This window comes from Lucilia sericata, unplaced genomic scaffold (assembly GCF_015586225.1).
Source record: "Lucilia sericata isolate MDLA Ls3-8-SP2 unplaced genomic scaffold, ASM1558622v1 Contig000794F_arrow, whole genome shotgun sequence".
In the NCBI taxonomy this organism is placed as follows: domain Eukaryota; kingdom Metazoa; phylum Arthropoda; class Insecta; order Diptera; family Calliphoridae; genus Lucilia; species Lucilia sericata.
The window spans coordinates 87,855-109,158 of record NW_023994787.1 but is presented as its reverse complement, the minus strand read 5'-3'; the positions used below and the strand labels follow the sequence as shown (position 1 = coordinate 109,158).

Genomic DNA, 21,304 nt, shown 5'->3' with positions numbered 1-21,304 from the left:
GTAGGAACCTACGGAGAGTGAAGAAAAAAAAAAACAAAACATGTTAGAAGGCATACAACTATAATTAAACGTAAAAACAAAATATCCGTCTGCGGTTTAGTTTTTTTTGTGTGTGAATAAATTTTCAAACACAAAACGGAATTTAAAGGATATAAAGTTGTTTTTTTTTTCTAAAAACACTATAAAAGGGGAGTTAGGTAAAGAAAATAAAAGAAAATTCGAAAAAAAAATCAGAGAGAATATTTATTGAGAAATGCCAAATGAGTTTAATAAAGTTAGAGAAGGGATTATTTTGGTTGATTTTTGCAAACAGTAAAATAAATATTACGGTAATTTGTTAAATAAATACTCTGAGATTTTACTAAGACAAAAAGAGAGTTTTGAGAGAGAGTGACGTTTCCAACATAAGGGTAGTTTGAGTTTAAGGGAAATTTTTATAACATTTTGTAGCTGTTAGTAGTGATAGGTGGTGAAAATATATGCCGTTATAGTAAAGGATTTTTAACATTTCTAACACTCTTATGCTCTCATTGTGTCGTTTGCGTTGCTAGAGTCAGGACGTTGTGAACATTTAAATACGCTTAATTTTCAACGTTATACGGTTCAAATTGGAGAAGTGTAATTTAAGTGAAAGAAATTTTCTTTAACTTTACTATACATTTGTGTATGTGTGTATATATATATATATATATATATATGGAAAATATATAAAGTAGATATAGAAAAATAAAGAAATAAGCAAAAAAATGGGAACATTTTTCCAATAAATTTTAATAATTTAAAGAAAATTTTCCAAATTTAAAGCTAAATATACGAAAATTAAAAAAGTAATATTATTTTTAATAAAAAATCTCAATAATTTTTAAAATTTTGTGCTAGTTATGGCAAAGAAAAGCTAAAATAATAAACCCGTTAAAAAAAAGATAAAGAAAAATATTTAAAAAAATTGGCAAAATAATAAAAAAGTGTTTAATTTTAAATAATTACAAATACTAGTGTTAAGTGTATTGGTTTTATATTAACCAAAATTCTTATAAAACTAACTAAATTTATAGAAAAAAAGCATTCAAACTAGAAAAATTTTAACCAACAGTAAAAAATCAATAATTTGGATTAGCAGCAGCAGCAAATAAAAGGATACTTAAACAAGGAATAAACGGGACATACCAAACAAGAACAAATCATAAAAGAATAACAAAAAGTAAGATTCGTTTTCTTAAAAAAAATTAAAAATAAAACTTTATATAAATTAATAACAACTAAAAAGAAAATATTCATCAAGAAATTTTTTTTTAATTCTCTTAAAAAAAAAACTAAATCTATAGAATTTTCCTTAAAAATGGTATATTTTCCCCAATTTTTTTTTTTTTTTGCGGAGGTTAACACACCTTAGTTTTATATACATACACATAATTGTAGGAAAAAATTACAGTTTTTAGCATTTAATAAGAAGCAGCATTTTACTCAAATAAGAAGAACGAAAGAAACAAGCAAAAATAGTAAAAAAAGAAATACAGGCCTACAGTCGGGCAAACAAAAAAAAAAATAGAATCCAAAAAATACATATAAAGTTCACTACTTTTAAACGCGCATGCACTTGTGCAAAATCTATAAAATACAAATTGTACTCATATGAACGTACTTTGTTGGTACCGTGCTAACAAAATACTACCGCTTGAAAATGCTAAAACAAAAATCTCCCAACTCCCTCTCTTATCTTCCTGATAATCATCTCACTACCATAGCTGCACAGTGGGTTTGGGGAGGGGTGTCTGTTTTTAGCTAACAGTAATTACTTTTGTCAATGAAAAAGGCTTAAAAGGCCATTAATGTTAATAAGTTTTTGTATTTAAAATTAATTCAGAGTTTTATTTATTAGCATATTTTGCGTGATTTATATAATTATTTAAAAAGAAATTTTTGAAAAAAATTATTTAGAAATATTAGAAATAACTAGCTATTTTAACTTGTGCTAGTCCTACGAGGAAGTCAATCGTCAGCAGTTTGGTCGGACAGTCTTAAACTACCTATTTAACCTAGCACCTAGGCTTACCACTATCCCCCGACTACACAGGTAACTAGCTATTTTAACTTGTGCTAGTTCTACGAGGAAGTCAATCGTCACCCCATAGATTACGAAGAGACAGACAAAAAGCTTAAGTGTCCACTATCTTGCTTATAAAGGGGACACTAAAGTGACAATTATCTTCACCCTTGTCTGCATAAAAAGAATACATCCGCGACGATAGACAAATTAGAGCCAACCAAGTGGTTATACGTTAGTGGAAATTACTGTAATTTTCGAATGCATTCACTCTTTTGTCGAACTGGTGGGTATACATATACATAACACATACATACATATTTTCGGTACTCATACATTGAAAACACATCAGTACTTATTGGAAAAGATATACAAACTTAACTATTTGAATCTTAAAGTAGTTTTAGTTGTACTAATCAGTCGAATGATGCTATAGAATGTATAAATATATGTACATTCTTAAACTATATCATAACGGAACATTTTTCTCCCTATAAGAACTGTATCATATAGTTTATTACAAGACATTTTATTAACCTACAATTGTTTAAGACATCCCGGTATTCGAAAGCGATGAAAATTTAAAGTAAAATTGCTTTAACTTCTATTAAGGTTTTGATCGATTTCGAATGCAGAAATTTGTCCCCTAGTCTTTCGTCACATAGGTTTAAGTTGATGTTTTTTCACCCACTAACTAGAAAAAATCTTAAATGAACTTTCTTTTGACTCATTGCAATATAAAGAAAATTTTCTCAAATGAATTTCCTTATAATTTTTCAAGTAATTCACACATGCATTACATCAGAATAATGCCGCAAGGCAACGTTCTTTCTCCTATTCTATTTTTGATTTTCATAAACGACCTTCTTTATCAAGCTTCTAATCCTATTTACACTTTCGCCGACAACAGCAATATCTACCATTCTTATTCGTTCAATCATAGGCCAAGCCCTTAGGAGATTTTAACAATGAGGCATAACATGAATGAATCACTCAACAATCTCAGAATGGGATCGATGTAATAAAGTCGATTTCAACGCCCATAAAACTGAATGTTGGTTTCTTGACTCACAAGCGCATGGTTCGATCCATATATATGATGAAATCAGAAACTATTGATGTTCTGAGCATGAGAATATAGTGGGGTGTCTGTTGGACTAAACACATTTTTCAAGTGTTTTTAAAACTTCACTACATCTGATATCATCATTATTTATATACATATATCCGACCAAAAACGGAATACAACTCTCATATATGGGCCGAAGCTTTAAAGTCAATTTTGGAGCTACTCGACCACGTACAGAAAAGAGCGAAAGTACTTATTGGTGACAGTAGGGTATCCAACTCTACTGATTCATTAGAGCATCGTTTCAACATGTAGGTATTTCATTATTCTATCGATATTAAAATGAAATGTGTTCCTTTGATATAAGCGAACTTGTTCCCAAAACCTGTTTATTTTTGCGTAACATACGTCTTTCATCAGGAAGACACCCATTCGTAGTCGATTGGTATTTGAATCGCACAACATATTATAGGGAAAAAAATCATTCCTCAGCCAATCCGTCCGTATGTGGAACATACTTCCCACAGAGTATTCCCCACCTCTTTCGATGTAAAAACATTTAAATCAAATGTACACAAATACTAATCCCTCTATCCTCCCTCCCACAACGTATCTTCATTGTTAAAACACAATGCACAGCATGAAAAGGGGTACCTTGAGTGCTGGTCCAAGAAAAAAAATTATCCTATGTAATGCAGGCAACATTTGGATTCCGCGTGAAAAGAACTGCTCCTCTTTTCAGGTCATGAATGAATCAAGCCAGTTTCGGATACCTCGTATTCCAGAGATAGAGCGTTTTGTATCGATCGCAATAAATAGTAATCAGACAGACTATGAAATAGGTGAGGAAAAACTTTTCATCAATTCTTCGTAAAAAGTTTTTAATATGTGAACGAACGTCGTTGTCATGAAGCTTTCATATCTAACCGAATATTCTGGTTGTTGCCAAAAAGGCAAATTCTCGCTTCCAACGAATCAGTTGAACTCCGTTAAGGTTCCCTGTTAGCAGCACATTATAGATTGCACCTTTTTCGTTCCACCAAATACGATTCCTCTGATTGGTCGGACTTCACATATGGTCATTTACGCTTCGGGTTGGTGTAATAGATTCAATAGATTGTATCTTTATGGTCCCACCAAATACGGAACATCACCGGAGCACCATGGATATTTGTCTTTGGTCGCGATACGTCTATTGTTCGGAATTCTTTAAGATTCGGGTTGAACTAAAACGCAAGTAATTATTTTCTTTGCAAAAACTTCTTTAAAGATCTCTCGGCTTCAATTCGTTTGGTACCCCCAATTTCTCTCCTTTAGCATGATCACTGCTGCAAACGATTTGAAATAGCAGCTTAAGTTGTTTACAATGATTTTAAAAGATCTTATTGAGTTTGATAATAATCTCCATCGAGTAATACATTAAATTTTTGATCATCGAATTTTTTTGGATGGCCTGGACATTATTTGTCTTCCATATCAAACTTAAATGATTTTACAAGCTCTTTATTGAGTTTGATCAAAGTCTGCATGGAGTTATGCCTCCTATTCGTGGTATTCTTTTTGAACCATTTTGCAATTGCTGTTTGTGCATATACTAATGAGTTTAAGTTGAGTTTGATAACTATTTTCAAGGAGTAATGCCACCAATTCTAGATTTTTACACTATTAAGGCTGGCCTGGATGATCTTTATCTTACGTGTTAAAATCGTTACTTTAGAATCTCACAAACCACCTATCGCACATTGAAAATGATGGAGTACATTCACCATAAGCTTGGGTGAGTAATCGGTGTGCTTCAAATAGAAGAAGTAAAGCATGTTATGATATAGGATTTCCCACAAATGTTTTTTTTTTCCACTTGTGACAATTTCTCATAAAACTCACCCACTGTGCAACACCATACATACTCCAATAAATAAAGCCAGACATTGTACAAAAATCATCACACAAATCCACATACAAACACTCTACAACAGTAAAAACAACAAAAAAATCGATTTATGTTTTTTTAATAAAACTCCCCACACCTACACACATGCGAGCTGTGTGTGTGTGTGTGTGTAAGAAAATCCATGGCAGTGTATTTGAATTTTCATACTCCTCATTTTTATGTTGCTTTTACGAATATCTAACATCATGATATTTTTCAACATTTATATTCTATTTTATGCCGATTTTCTTTAGCAAATCTTTCGAAATATTTATGCTCTTGCTCTCATAGTGTCACACGAGAGAGGCAGAGAGAGAGTAATAGAAGGAGAGAAACAGCTAGCAAAGGATGACAGCTGGAGGTTGAAAGAAAGGGATATTTTTTCTTATCAGTCAGTTAAATTTTGACATTTTGTTTTCGTTTAAATTTTAGTTTTTCCTTTTTTTTTTGCTTTGACAATTTTCTTTTTAGTTTTTGGCAAAGTATGAGTAGATTTTTTTGTTATTCTTTCAAGGGGGTGGTTTTTTTTTCTTTGTATTATTTTCGCTTAGAGAAATTACAAGTGCTTTTCTGTGTGAGAAAGAAGAGTTTTTGTTTGCGTTTTTTTTTTGTGTGTGTGAGTGTAGTTGTTTTAAGAGGAAAAAATGGGTTCAAGTATAGTGTGTCTGTCCTTTCGTCCGTCCGTCCGTTTGTTTGTTTGTTTGTCTGTCATTTGTTATGTCTTTTGTTATAGTGTGTAGTAGTAGTTTGGGGGTGCCTACACTTTTCTTGCTTTTCTTTTGTGTTTTCTATATTAAACAGATTCTTACATGTGTTTTTTTTTGTAGATTTTTCTATTCTTCTTTTGTATTTGCAGTTTGTTTGTTGTTTTCTTGTGTTGTTTTACTTTTTTGTGAAAAAGTGTATAGTATTTTATGTTTATGTTTGAATTTTAATTTGTTTGTGTTTTTCTGGTGCCATTTCTTATAAGATTTTTTTTCATGTTTAACTCCTAAAGCCTGTTCTGGGTTTTATGTTGTTATTTTCACACATTTTTCTTTGTAAACAAGACTTTCTTGTCCTTTATATTTGTTTATGAAAACAAGGATAATCTTCTTGTTTTTTTTTGCTTTTCAATTCACAGTTGATTGATTATGTTCGACATTTTTATGATTATTAGAAGAAAATTGAAAAGGAAACGGAAGTTGTTAATATTTAAAGGAAGTAGATTTTAAAGCTTTTGATATAAGTTCTTATAATATTTACATATAGCAGGAGGTTGAAGAATGAGCAACTCATAAGAACAAAAGTATTGTAATATTTTAGAAAAAAACTTAAACTAGATTAAATATTTAAAATTTAGTTTTCAAAAATTTCTTTAAAAAAAATTTAAATGTTCACATTTTACCCTTATATGCATTTGAATATTTCTAAACAGCATCCAACAGTTTAATTAGCATAATATAAAAAATATATATAAAAAAATTAATATTAAAACATTAGCTAGATGATTTGCAGCCAATTCAAAAAGACGTTCGTCCCAAATAAGGGTTGATATTTAAAGCTGAAGAAAGAAAAATATTCTGCTGCTGCCCTAACTTTCCCAAAGTAATTGAAAAGAATATTATAAAACTTTCAAGAATTCTAATGATTTTCAACAATAAAATAATGCTGGTTTTAATTAATATTTTAACAGGGTTACAAAATATAATAAATTTTAAATATTTTTTTTAAATTGAAACAAAAAACCTTCTTTATTAAGCAAAAAAAATATATACAAAATTACCCATACTTGTGTTACATTTCAATTAACCCAAACATACTCAAACATACGCATATTTCCATAGAATTTTAAAATTAATTAAAACCAAGAAGGTTTTAATTTTTTTCTTTTCATATCATTTTCATTCTAAGACCGTAGTTGAAAAAAAAAAAAGCAAAATATTTGCAAAAATGGCAAAAGAAAAGACAAAACAACTAAATGTACAACCAAATACTTAAACTCACAAGGTTAAAGAATTTAATTAAAATATCTTTGCTGCTAAAACCTAAAGAAAGAAAATATTTTTTTACACTTATAAGGCTAAAAGAAAAAAAAACTTTATCTTAAATAAGGTTTTCAAAATATGTTGTTACTTAGCTATATAAAAAACAATGTATCATTATCTTATGTAGACAACAATAAATTAAGTCATTAAAAGAGGTGTTACCCGTTTTGTGGAGTTATGTTGTTTCACAAAAAAAAAAACAGAATAAAACAGATTTAAAACATGACTTTATGAAGTTTTAAATGCATAAATATTTGCATTGTACAAAGAAAAAAAACATCGCCTTTAAATTATACAGTCACTTGAAAAAACATATGATATCCCAATAACAGGCTATAAAATACTTGATTCATAAATTATATTCGATTTTCAGTCAAATTACACATGTACAAATCTAAAACAGGCTTGAAACTAATTTAGAACTGAACTAGAACTGAATTAGAACTGACTAGAACTGAACTAGAACTGAACTAGAACTGAACTAGAAACTGAACTAGAACTGAACTAGAACTGAACTAGAACTGAACTAGAACTGAACTAGAACTGAACTAAACTGACTAGAACTGAACTAGAACTGGACACTAGAACTGAACTAGACTGAACTAGAACTGACTAGACTGAACTAGAACTGAACTAGAACTGAACTAGAACTGAACTAGAACGGAACTAGAACTGAACTAGAACTGAACTAGAACTGAACTAGAACTGAACTAGAACTGAACTAGAACTGACTACTAGAACTGAACTAGAACTGAACTAGAACTGAACTAGAACTGAACTAGAACTGAATGAACTAGAGACTGAACTAGAACTGACTAGAACTGAACTAGAACTGAACTAGAACTGAACTAGAACTGAACTAGAACTGAACTAGAACTGAACTAGAACTGAACTAGAACTGAACTAGAACTGAACTAGACTGAACTAGAACTGAACTAGAACGGAACTGAACTGACTGAACTGACTAGAACTAACCAGAACGACTAGAACTGAACTAGAACTGAACTAGAACTGAAACTAGAACTGAACTAGAACTGAACTAGAACTGAACTAGAACTGAACTAGAACTGAACTAGAACTGAACTAGAACTGAACTAGAACTGAACTAGAACTGAACTAGAACTGAACTCAGAACTGAACTAGAACTGAACGAGAACTGAACTAGAACTGAACTAGAACTGAACTAGAACTGAACTAGAACTGAACTAGAACTGAACTAGAACTGAACTAGAACTGAACTAGAACTGAACTAGAACTGAACTAGAACTGAACTAGAACTGAACTAGAACTGAACTAGAACTGAACTAGAACTGAACTAGAACTGAACTAGAACTGAACTAGAACTGAACTAGAACTGAACTAGAACTGAACTAGAACTGAACTAGAACTGAACTAGAACTGAACTAGAACTGAACTAGAACTGAACTAGAACTGAACTAGAACTGAACTAGAACTGAACTAGAACTGAACTAGAACTGAACTAGAACTGAACTAGAACTAGAACTGAACTAGAACTGAACTAGAACTGAACTAGAACTGAACTAGAACTGAACTAGAACTGAACTAGAACTGAACTAGAACTGAACTAGAACTGAACTAGAACTGAACTAGAACTGAACTAGAACTGAACTAGAACTGAACTAGAACTGAACTAGAACTGAACTAGAACTGAACTAGAACTGAACTAGAACTGAACTAGAACTGAACTAGAACTGAACTAGAACTGAACTAGACTACTAGAACTGAACTAGAACTGAACTAGAACTGAACTAGACTGAACTAGAAACTGAACTAGAACTGAACTAGAACTGAACTAGAACTGAATTAGAACTGAACTAGAACTGAACTAGAACTGAACTAGAACTGAACTAGAAATGAACTAGAACTGAACTAGACTGATTTAGAACTGAACTAGAAATGAACTATAACTGAACTAGAACTAGAACTGAACTAGAACTGAACTCGAACTGAACTAGAACTGAACTAGAACTGAACTAGAACTGAACTAGAACTGAACTAGAACTGAACTAGAACTGAACTAGAACTGAACTAGAACTGAACTAGAACTGAACTAGAACTGAACTAGAACTGAACTAGAACTGAACTAGAACTGAACTAGAACTGAACTAGAACTGAACTAGAACTGAAATAGAACTGAACTAGAACTGAACTAAAGCACAAGCTCTTTGATAACTTATAGCTAAAATGGGAATTTTTGTGATTTTTTCGTTATTTTATTACATTTTTAAATTGTTTACTAGGTTGTCTGCATTATGCGGCAAAAGGATACAGAAGCTTAAAGCAAGTAGTAGTACCCCTCCTCTATAATCTTTTTTTTGTTTTTTCCTTGCCGTTTAGTGAACCCAAAATAAAGAAACAACTTACTGACCAGGTAATATGATATTTTCTGTTTTAACATAAACACCTTTTTAAACACTACCTTACTCAAATATGCACATAAATACAAACATACATATGTGTGTATGTACATACCTTCGGAGGTAATTCCTATACAAGTAGCAACAAATTATGTGTTAACATGACATCTAAAAATATACATTCAGATATATTAACAACTTATAAACAAAATACAAATAATGCCCTTCTACTTCATTTCATACAACTTTTGTATAACCCTCGATACAAGTTCAAGAAATATTATTAAATGCTTGTTTTTTGATTTCGCGCCTGGCGCTTTTTGTAGTATCTAAAGAAGATGTTTGTTTTGTTTTTTTTTTTTTTTTAATGTAAACCGTCTGGAAACCTACGCGTGCTACAAGATCAGTAGCAGTTTGTAGCAGGCAACATGAGATAAATTTATTCGGTGTATATTTTATATAATAAAGTATTTTTTCCATTGTTTTAGTATCAATTTCGTTGTATTTTTAATTAAAAAACGTGAAGTGCAACATGTTTTTTGTATATTTTTGAAGAGCTATAAATCTTGGCGAAAAGATATATTAATCAGAGAATTATTGGCTGTAGGGGATTTCGTTTTTTATGCAAAATATTGAAAAACTCTTTAAAATATTCCATACTACAGTAGTGTTTTAGAAGCTCATAATATGAGAAGATACATATAAATATGGGTATATCGTGGCTCCACACATTAGTAATTCCGAAATTACAAGGTAACTTGTTCCATTACTTTTTCATTAAAAGCATCTTTATTTTAAAATGCAATAAATTTTCTTTAAAGCATTGTTTGCTTTTAAATTTTCCATATAATTTATCTGTTTAAATCAACAATCTGGAATCCCAAACTGTTTTTTTTTTCAAATTCCAAATTTTTTAATTAAAATTTCTTTAAAAAAAAGTATTCAATTTATTTTAAATGTTTACAAAAGCTTTAAAATATTTTACACTTTTGATATGGTAAATATTTATTTATAAAGTGTAATAAATATTTACAAAAAACACCCAAAACAAAGAAAAAATGCAACCTGCATTGAACTTTAACAATCAGGGGGAAACATACAAAAAATCTACTATATATAAAAAACTCAAAAAAATAAAAGTATACAATACATGGAGGGCGTTGAAGGCTTTCTTTACATTTCCATGTGAAAACCATTAAAATAACAGCAACACTATTAGAATACATACACATTTCTACAGTAATTTATACATACAAATTATTGAAAGAGATTAACTTTGGCAGTGTGTATTCAAATAAATGTACTCGTTATAGGAACGAGTACAATAAACACTGCCAAAACAGTAGGCAGAAAAAATTCATTTTTTAGTGTTGCCGGTTGATATGCTGAAACAGAGAATAAATATTTTTACTATATATTCATATCTAAAATAAAAGAAAAACGCGCTGAACATGTTCATTCACAGCGACCGCAAAGTGCAAAATTGTAGCAATAAAAAAGGCAACGAAAAATTTATAACAAAATCGATTGCTCTTTTGTTCTTTTTTGCAACAAATAATGGGACATGAATTTTATAGTTTATTTTAATTTTATTTTAGGGAATTATAAATGAAGCGATGAACGTTAGTTGGACTAACAGTCAATATGATCTATTGATGCTTTCGTTCATTTTACCATTTCATTTGTATTCCTTTAAATGTCTGACAGAAGGACATTTGCTGTACAAGAATAATCTAGAACAAAACTACGACCACACTAGAGAGAAACTACAACAGAACTAGACCAGAACTACAAATGAACTAGAACAGAGCTAGAATAGAACTAGAACATAACTAGAACATAACTAGAACAGAACTAGAACAGAACTAGACAGACTAGAACAGAACTAGAACAGAACTAAAACAGAACTAGAACAGAACTAAAACAGACTAAACAGAACTAGAACAGACTAAACAGAATAGAACAGAACTAGAACAGAACTAGAAAAACTAGAACAGAACTAGAACAGAACTAGAACAGAACTAGAACAGAACTAGAACAGAACTAGAACAGAACTAGACAGAACTAGAACAACTAGAACAGAACTAGAAACAGAACTAGGAAACAGAACTAGAACAGAACTAGAACAGAACTAGAACAGAACTAGAACAGAACTAGAAACAGAACTAGAACAGAACTAGAAACAGAATCTAGAACAGAACTAGAACAGAACTAGAACAGAACTAGAACAGAACTAGAACAGAACTAGAACAGAACTAGAACGACTGAACTAGAACAGAACTAGAATAGAACTAGAACAGAACTAGAACAGAACTAGAACAGAACTAGAACAGAACTAGAACAGAACTAGAACAGAACTAGAACAGAACTAGAACAGAACTAGAACAGAACTAGAACAGAAACTAGAACAGAACTAGAACAGAACTAGAACAGAATAGAACAGACAAACTACAAACAGAACTACAACAGAACTACAAACAGAAAGAAAAAAACAAACATAGAACAGAACTAGAACAGAACTAGAACAGAACTAGAACAAGAACTAGACAGAAGAACTAGAACAGAACAGAAAACAGAACTAGAACAGAACTAGAACAGAACTAGAACAGAAACTAGAACAGAACTAGAAACAGAACTAGAACAGAACTAGAACAGAACTAGAACAGAACTAGAACAGAACTAGAACAGAACTAGAACAGAACTAGAACAGAACTAGAACAGAACTAGAAGAACAGAACTAGAACAGAACTAGAACAGAACTAGAACAGAACTAGAACAGAACTAGAACAGAACTAGAACAGACAGAACTAGAACAGAACTAGAACAGAACTAGAACAGAACTAGAACAGAACTAGAACAGAACTAGAACAGAACTAGAACAGACTAGAACAGAACTAGAACTAGAACTAGAACATAGAACTAGACAGAACTAGAACTAGAAACAGAACTAGAACAGAACTAGAACAGAACTAGAACAGAACTAGAACAGAACTAGAACAGAACTAGAACAGAACTAGAACAGAACTAGAACAGAACACTAGAACAGAACTAGAACAGAACTAGAACAGAACTAGAACAGAACTAGAACAGAACTAGAACAGAACTAGAACAGACTAGAACAGAACTAGAACATAACTAGAACAGAACTAGAACTAGAACAGAACTAGAACAGAACTAGAACAGAACTAGAACAGAACTAGAACAGAACTAGAACAGAACTAGAACAGAACTAGAACAGAACTAGAACAGAACTAGAACAGAACTAGAACAGAACTAGAACAGAACTAGAACAGAATTGCCTAATAATCCACAAAACATAAATATGTTTAACATTATTGGAATCAAAATATATCTAAAATGTTCATGGACTTTGGCTTTATCGCTTTGTCGCCTGTGGCTTTCATTCTAAATAAGCTTCCCTATGAAAGTGTATTTCCTTTTATATAAAGTTCTGTGCTATTATTCATTGTATACATTCCAACACATTTTCCGCTCTATAGCAATTTAACCCCTTTATATTTTTGGTATATTCCCTGTTTACGGTTTTATTTTGATGTTGTTGCTGTATTTTAACCACAAAATGTTAAAAAGTAACAAAAGTTCAAAAAGTTTCATTAAAATACACAATGCACTTGCATACACTTGTTTGTTGTAGTTTTATTTTCTTTGTTAATATATATATATATATATATATATATATATATATATATATATATCTATATATATATATATATATATATATATATATATATATATTATATTGGGTGCAACAAATTTTGCATGTTATGCTTGATAAAATTGTTATTGTTATTATTTTATTGCATTAAAAAAAGGGCTTTAAACAGTGGCAGTAGCAGGAGAGCTAAATATGTTAGTAAACCATTAAAATTTAAATTTACATTGTATAAAAAAGAGTAAAAGTTATATTATAAATAAAATGAAATTTTAACAAACCAATTAATTAACAAATAAAGAAATTATTTTCTCTTTAGTTGTTTTTTTTTTCTTTTTTTGCCATAAACATTATTACGCTTAATTTATTTAGTACTATTAGTTCAATTATAATTTAATACTCGTATGTGTATTTAGATGAAAATCTCTTTTATAGTGGGGTTTTTATGATTTTTTTTGCTCTTTTTTAGTTTTAGCTAAATCATCCGCACATTTCTGCAGTTTTCTGCTAATTACATTCAATTAAAATTCATTAGCCGCCATAACATTAAACGCATTTCAAATGAATGCAGAAAAAAATCTTCTACTCTTCTCTAGTGTGTTAGTGTAATTGGCCCATTTAAAGTCTAATAAACTCATACTGTAAAGATATGCACTTTGAAATGAGTATGAGGAATATGTGTTTTAAATAGGTTTCTTTAAACAAAGTAAAAAAAAACTATTTAAAAAGTGCTATTTGAGTATATAGTATTATTGGCTTAATAAGGAGTTATGTACTTATGTAAAGATATTTGATATAAAGAATTTTTAGATAAAAAACTACAGCCAGGCATGTCTGAGTTTGGGGTGAAAGGGAGAGTATATATGTATTTATTATATTAAATTTCAAAATAAAACATTTTTCTTATGCTTTAAATAACAATTTTAATTTATGCCTAAAAGTATGCTTATTGATTTTGTACAGTATTAAATAGAACATAAATTCCTGGAATATTCTCGAAAAAAGTATCGATAATGAAAATTTATAAATTTCTTTGTAACAATTTGTTATGAATTTGCTAAGTAACACAATATTTGTTAATTTTCAAATTCTCACTTGAAATACCAGATTCAATTACTTATAAAAACATTTCCCACTCAAAAATAGCAAAAATCTTAGACTTTTAAAAGAGTATAAAAAACTTTGCCTTTTTTTTACAAAAAAATGCTACTCAACTTAATAATACATATTCTCGGAAAAACGTCTTTGGCACTTTAGTGAAAGCAATTTCTTTTTTATAATATTATTTTTAAAGTATTTTTTCATTTTGTTTTTGTGCAAATTAAAACAGAAAACCTTGAATTTGTGCACTTAAGTGACATTTAACGTTTAGCTTGAAAACGCACCAAAAAAGAAAACACTTTAATCTTGCTACAAAAAAAAAAAAAAAAAAAAAAACTGTAAAAATTATTTTCATTTTTTTGCTGCATACTTTATAAATATAGCACGATTTATTATTGTTAAAACAACAATAATAAAAGTAAGAAAAAAAAAAACATTTTTTTAAATTTTTTCCAACAAGCAGCAATTTAAACGCTCCCACTATCATTGAACTATAAAACTTAAAATATTAAAAACTTATTGTGCAGCAAAACTAAAATGCTACAAAATAAAAAAAAAACATCTTTTATCATCTTCAAAATGCAACAGCAGCATTAGTAACTTGAAAAAATTGCAAAAATGTCATTTGAAATTTTTCTAAAAGATGACAATATGATGCATAATAATGACAAAAATTTAAAAAAAAGAAACTGGTGGCAAGAAGAAAAATCATTGTAGAAAACTTACTTATGATAATAAGAAATTGCAAGCAAAAAAAAACTGATAATATTTTTCTTACAAAAATTGTTTCCCCATTGCGCAAAACTAAAGTTTTTGAAATACATGCATTTATCATTTGCTAGCAATTTTTTTCCTTTTAACTTCTTATTTAGTTTTGTTAAATTTGCAAACACGTGTTAGGAATTTAAAAAAAGGAAAATACTTTTTTTATAAGTAAAATGCAACTACATATTATATATTTAAATTGAATGAGTTTATTTATTTTTTATTTGCATAAAAGGAAAAATAAGATATTTTACTTAAATGATTTAAAAGAAATTCTACAGCTTTTAGTATATTAACAGGAATTAGTTTAGAAGGAGTTTCAAAGCAATAAAGTATAAAAGTTAATTAACCAGACTATGGACCACAGTATAGATTAGAGTATAGTCCAAACTTTAGTAGAGACTATACTTAAGACAAAAGACTAGAAGAGACTATTGGCTCGATTATAGACCAGACCATAGTTCCGACTATAGTCTAGATATAGACAAGACTAAAATTTCACTACAGAAAAGACCAAAGATTAAACTATAGTCCATACTGTAGACTAAACTATACACTAGAATATAGACTGGACTATAAATTTAAATAGCCAGGTCTATGGTTTAAACTATAGCCTATACTGTAGTCCAAACTATAGACTATACTGTAGTCCAGGCTATAGACTAGACTATGGTCCAGACTAGACTAGACTATAGTCCAGACTATAGACTAGACTATAGTTCAGACTATAGATTAGACTATAGTCCAGACTATAGACTATAGTCCAGACTATAGACTATAGTCCAGACTATAGACTATAGTCCGACTATAGACTATAGTCCAGACTATATACTATAGTCCAGACTATAGACTAGAGCCGACTATAGACTATAGTCCAGACTATAGACTAGACTATAGTCCAGAGAATGATTAGACTCTAGTCCAGACAATAGATTAGACTATAGTCCAGTCTATAGACTAGACTTTAGTCCAAAACCATAGACTAGACTATAGACTAGACTATAGACTAGATAGACTAGACTATAGACTAGACTATAGACTAGACTATAGACTAGACTATAGACTAGACTAGACTAGACTATAGACTGACTAGACTAGACTAGACTAGACTAAGACTAGACTATAGACTAGACTATAGACTAGACTAAGCTAGACTATAGACTAGACTATAGACTAGACTATAGACTAGACTATAGACTAGACTATAGACTAGACTATAGACTAGACTATAGACTAGACTATAGGACTAGACTAGACTATAGACTAGACTAGACTAGACTAGACTATAGACTAGACTATAGACTAGACTATAGACTAGACTATAGACTAGACTATAGACTAGACTATAGACTAGACTATAGACTAGACTATAGACTAGACTATAGACTAGACTATAGACTAGACATAGACTAGACTATAGACTAGACTATAGACTAGACTATAGACTAGACTATAGACTAGACTATAGACTAGACTATAGACTAGACTATAGACTAGACTATAGACTAGACTATAGACTAGACTATAGTACTAGACTATAGACTAGACTATAGACTAGACTATAGACTAGACTATAGTCCAGACTATAGACTAGACTATAGTCCAGACTATAGACTAGACTATAGTCCAGACTATAGACTAGATTATAGTCCAGACTTTAGACTAGACTATAGTCCAGACTATAGGACTAGACTATAGTCCAGACTATAGACTTGACTATAGTCCAGACGATAGATTAGACTTAAGTCCAGCCTACGGAGTAGACTATAGTCCAGACTACAGAATAGAGTACAGTCCATACTATAGACTATAGACGATAGTCCAGAGTATAGACGATAGTCTAGACTATAGACTATAGTCCACACTAAAGACTAGACTATAGTCCAGACTATAGACTAGACTAAAGTCCAGACTAGACTAGACTAGACTGTAGTCCAGACCATAGACTAGACTGTAGTGCACACCACAGAGTAGACTATAGTCCAGACTGTAAACAAGACTATAGTAAAGACTATAGACTAGACAAGAGTCCACACTATAGTCTGCACTATAGTTCAGTCTATAGACTGGTCTATGTACTTTAAACTATAGACTAGACTAGTTTATAGGTTAAACAATAGAATAGACTATAGTTAAGGCTATAGAATAGTCTATAGTTCAGACTATAGGGTAGACTATAGTCCAGACTATAGACAAGACTATAGTCCAGACTATAGACAAGACTATAGTCCAGACTATAGTCCAGACTATAGACAAGACTATAGACTAGACAAGAGTCCAGACTATAGACTATACCTTGTACTTTCAACTATAGACTAAACTAGTTTTTAGGCTATACAATAGAATAGGCTATAGTTCAGACTATAGAATAGTGTATAGTTCAGACTGTAGACTATAGTCCAGACTTTAGACTAGACTACGGACTAGAGGTAATACTATAGAATAGACTTTTATTCAGGCTATACACTATACATACTGTAGTCCGGATTATAGACTAGACTATAGTCCAGGCTATATACTATGCTAGTCTAATTTATAGACTAGACTATAGTCTAAACTATAGAATTGACTATAGTTTATAGTCCGGACTATAGGCTGTGCTATACACTTTAGGCTATAGGCTATACTATATTCCAGACCGTAGACTAAACTCCTGACTATATTACGGAATATACATATCATCAACTATAGTACATGTTATAAAATACAATATTGATCCATACAAAAAAAGAATAGGGTCCAGATTAGTGCACAAAAAAACTAAACTATAATCCAGAGTATACATTTTACTATAGGCCTATACTCTATCCCAGTGAATTATGCAGTCTATAAATTACAGTAAATCCTAATCTTTACTACAGTTTTTTAACTACACTATTATCCTTGACATCTGTACTGCAAGGCTGTACTCCAGATTATAAACTAGAATACAGTCCAATCTATACGTTAGAGTATAGTCCATATTAAACTTAACTATAGTTGGTATTATAGTCTATAGAGTATTCTATAGACTAGACTATAATTCAGAATATAGAATAAACAATAGTTTAGTTTATTATTATCTGGACTATGGTGTACTTTACAATCTTAACAGAACTATATTTTGAGCTATAGTAAAAGAAAATCTTGATAAGATTACCAATTTAAATGTACATAATATTGTTATTTCTAGAACATACTCAGACAACAACTTACACAACTTATTTCTTTTCTTATATTTTAACTAAATACTAACATTGTATTTAATCAAAAAACTTATTTACTATTATACAAAATGTTTAATAAAAATATCTATACAATTTCTTACAAATCCCTAGTTTCTTTCCACATTGAATCTGCTACTATATACATTCCCTTAACAACAAACACCCTCTGCCAATTATAGAATTTCTTTATAGACGGCTAGAAAAATAAAACATGAAAACTAGCAGCAAAAGCGACAGCAATTGCAGCAACAACAGGCAAACTAACAATTGCAGTTTATTTATTTAAAAGAATGAACAAACAGCTACATTTTCAAAAAAAAGGAAGAAAAAATAAGTTGGCAATAAGCCAAACAAAAATAATACACATATATACATACATACATATGGCAATGGCTATATAGAAGAACACATACAGTCATATAAGGAACTTTATGCCGGCAATTCGGGGTGTTTGTACCGATTTTAATTCAATAAAGGCTTGTTTGTAAGCAAATGCCAACCGATTTTTATACATATTACAATTACACTTCCCTTCGTTAACAGGTGCACCACTGACTCTGCATTTGGTTATTTAAGGACACACAGTGTTGTGAAGAATGCATGAAAAAGAAGTGCCTATTGCTGCATTGACTCCTTGTTAAACAACTGGGTTGGCCTAAAAACTACTAACACTATGTCAATGTTTGTATATGTTGCAATATGATTATATATATATATACGTTAAAGGACATTGAACCTAAATACAAATAGCTACCAACAAAAACGTATATATTTATTAAATACAAAGAAGAAAAAAAGCACACAAATATTAGATATTGCAAAACGTGAGCAAATATACTCTCATACAAACAACACTGAACTAGAACCCCAGAGCTAACTAATTGGCAAAATAGTACCTTGAATTCAAAATAAATTTGAAAAAAAAGGAAAAATATACTTAAATTTATCCTGCCCCTTCCTCTTGACCGCAAAAACAAAATGAACAAAATTTCATTCCAGAAAATAAAACCATAAATCAATTTTGTAATTTTTTTCCTTTGAAAAATCCTTACAATCACACAAAATGACAGGACACAAAAGATCACAACATGTGGACAGAATAGTAATAAAAATCCCTAAAAACGTGGCAAAAATGTAAAGAATCTAAATCACATGTTACTTACTGCTGCAACTCTATCTGTAAAACCAAAAAAAAAAAAATTGCAATTAAACAAATGTACACAACAAAACCTTAAAAAAAAAAATGTAAACATCAGTATGAAACGTGTCAGTAAATTAATGTTTTGTTTAAAGAGTGACTGCACCACAAAATGGATCAACTGCATAAAAGTTAAACAAAACAATACAAAACACTTTTTACAAATACAATAAAGAGCAACCAACCCCTTCCAATGAAGCCCAGCCGTTCTCTGCTGTACTGGACACTTGCTGCAACATACAGACATGACTTGTTATTGTTAGAGAAAAATTGTTTGTACATATTTAAAAAAAAAAATTATCTTCTATACAAATTTTTCTTGTCTAAAATCGAAAAATCTCTACTATTATTTTATATTAAAGTTTCTAAAAGGAAGGGAGGAACGTGTTGGGATGGACGGACGTTGTTTGTTACATTTATTGTCAAGGAAGCGCACTTTGTACTTTTATGTTCAATGCATTTTCACAAAAAAAGTGGGTTGTTTCATTCGTTCATTCAACAAAATGTGTGCGTGTGTATTGTTCTTGTTCGTCCGTCCACTCGTCTGTCTGTCTGTGCGGCTTTTACGGTTTTGTAAATGATTCATGGCTTTAGTTTTGTATCTGGGTATTAGTAACAATATAGGAACTAAAGTATAGAAAAGTCAGAAAACAACAACAAATTCATACCGGCAAACTTACTTACAGTGCAATCAACTCAAACCCATGACAATGACGTTACACTGTGTTTTTTATCTTTTTGCAATTTTCTATTTAGTTTTTCTTTTCAATTTTGTGTTTCGTTCTTTTCCTTTTGCTGATTTTTCATTCAGCTACTTTTATAAAGTGCCTGCTTGGCACAAATGTCTGCTGGTTAGTTTTGCAACCCAGCAAACAAAATAGCTAAGACATTTTATGATCTTAAATTTATATTTAAAACAAAGTATTACCAAAACTTATACACCTGGACTAGAGTATGGACTAGGTTATAGACTATGGACTAGAGTATGGACTAGATTATAGACTATGGACTACACTATGGACTAGATTATAAACTATGGACTACACTATGGACTAGATTATAGACTATGGACTAGACTATGGACTAGATTATAGACTAGACTATGGACTAGACTATATACTAGACTATGGACTAGACTATGGACTAGACTTTAGACTAGACTATAGACTAAACTATAGACTAGACTATAGACTAGACTATAGACTAGACTATAGACTAGACTATAGACTAGACTATAGACTAGACTATAGACTAGACTTAGACTAGACTATAGACTAGACTATAGACTAGACTATAGACTAGACTATAGACTAGACTATAGACTAGACTATAGACTAGACTATAGACTAGACTATAGACTAGACTAGACTATAGACTAGACTTTAGACTAGACTATAGACTAGACTATAGACTAGACTATAGACTAGACTATAGACTAGACTATAGACTAAACTATAGACTAGACTATACTAGACTATAGACTAGACTGTAGACTAGACTATAGACTAGACTATAGACTAGACTATAGACTAGACTGTAGACTAGACTATAGACTAGACTATAGACTAGACTATAGACTAGACTATAGACTAGACTATAGACTAGACTATAGACTAGACTTTAGACTAGACTATAGACTAGACTATAGACTAGACTATAGACTAGACTATAGACTAGACTATAGACTAGACTTTAGACTAGACTATAGACTAGACTATAGACTAGACTATAGACTAGACTATAGACTAGACTATAGACTAGACTATAGACTAGACTATAGACTAGACTATAGACTAGACTATAGACTAGACTATAGACTAGACTATAGACTAGACTATAGACTAGACTATAGACTAGACTATAGACTAGACTATAGACTAGACTAGACTAGACTAGACTAGACTATAGACTAG

The 21,304-nt window shown here is 30.6% G+C and overlaps 1 pseudogene; it reads left to right on the top strand.

Moving 5' to 3' along the window:
* The first annotated feature begins 752 nt into the window (after nt 1-752).
* The window catches only part of LOC119608114, a 108,044-nt pseudogene continuing 87,492 nt past the window's right edge, over nt 753-21,304 (top strand).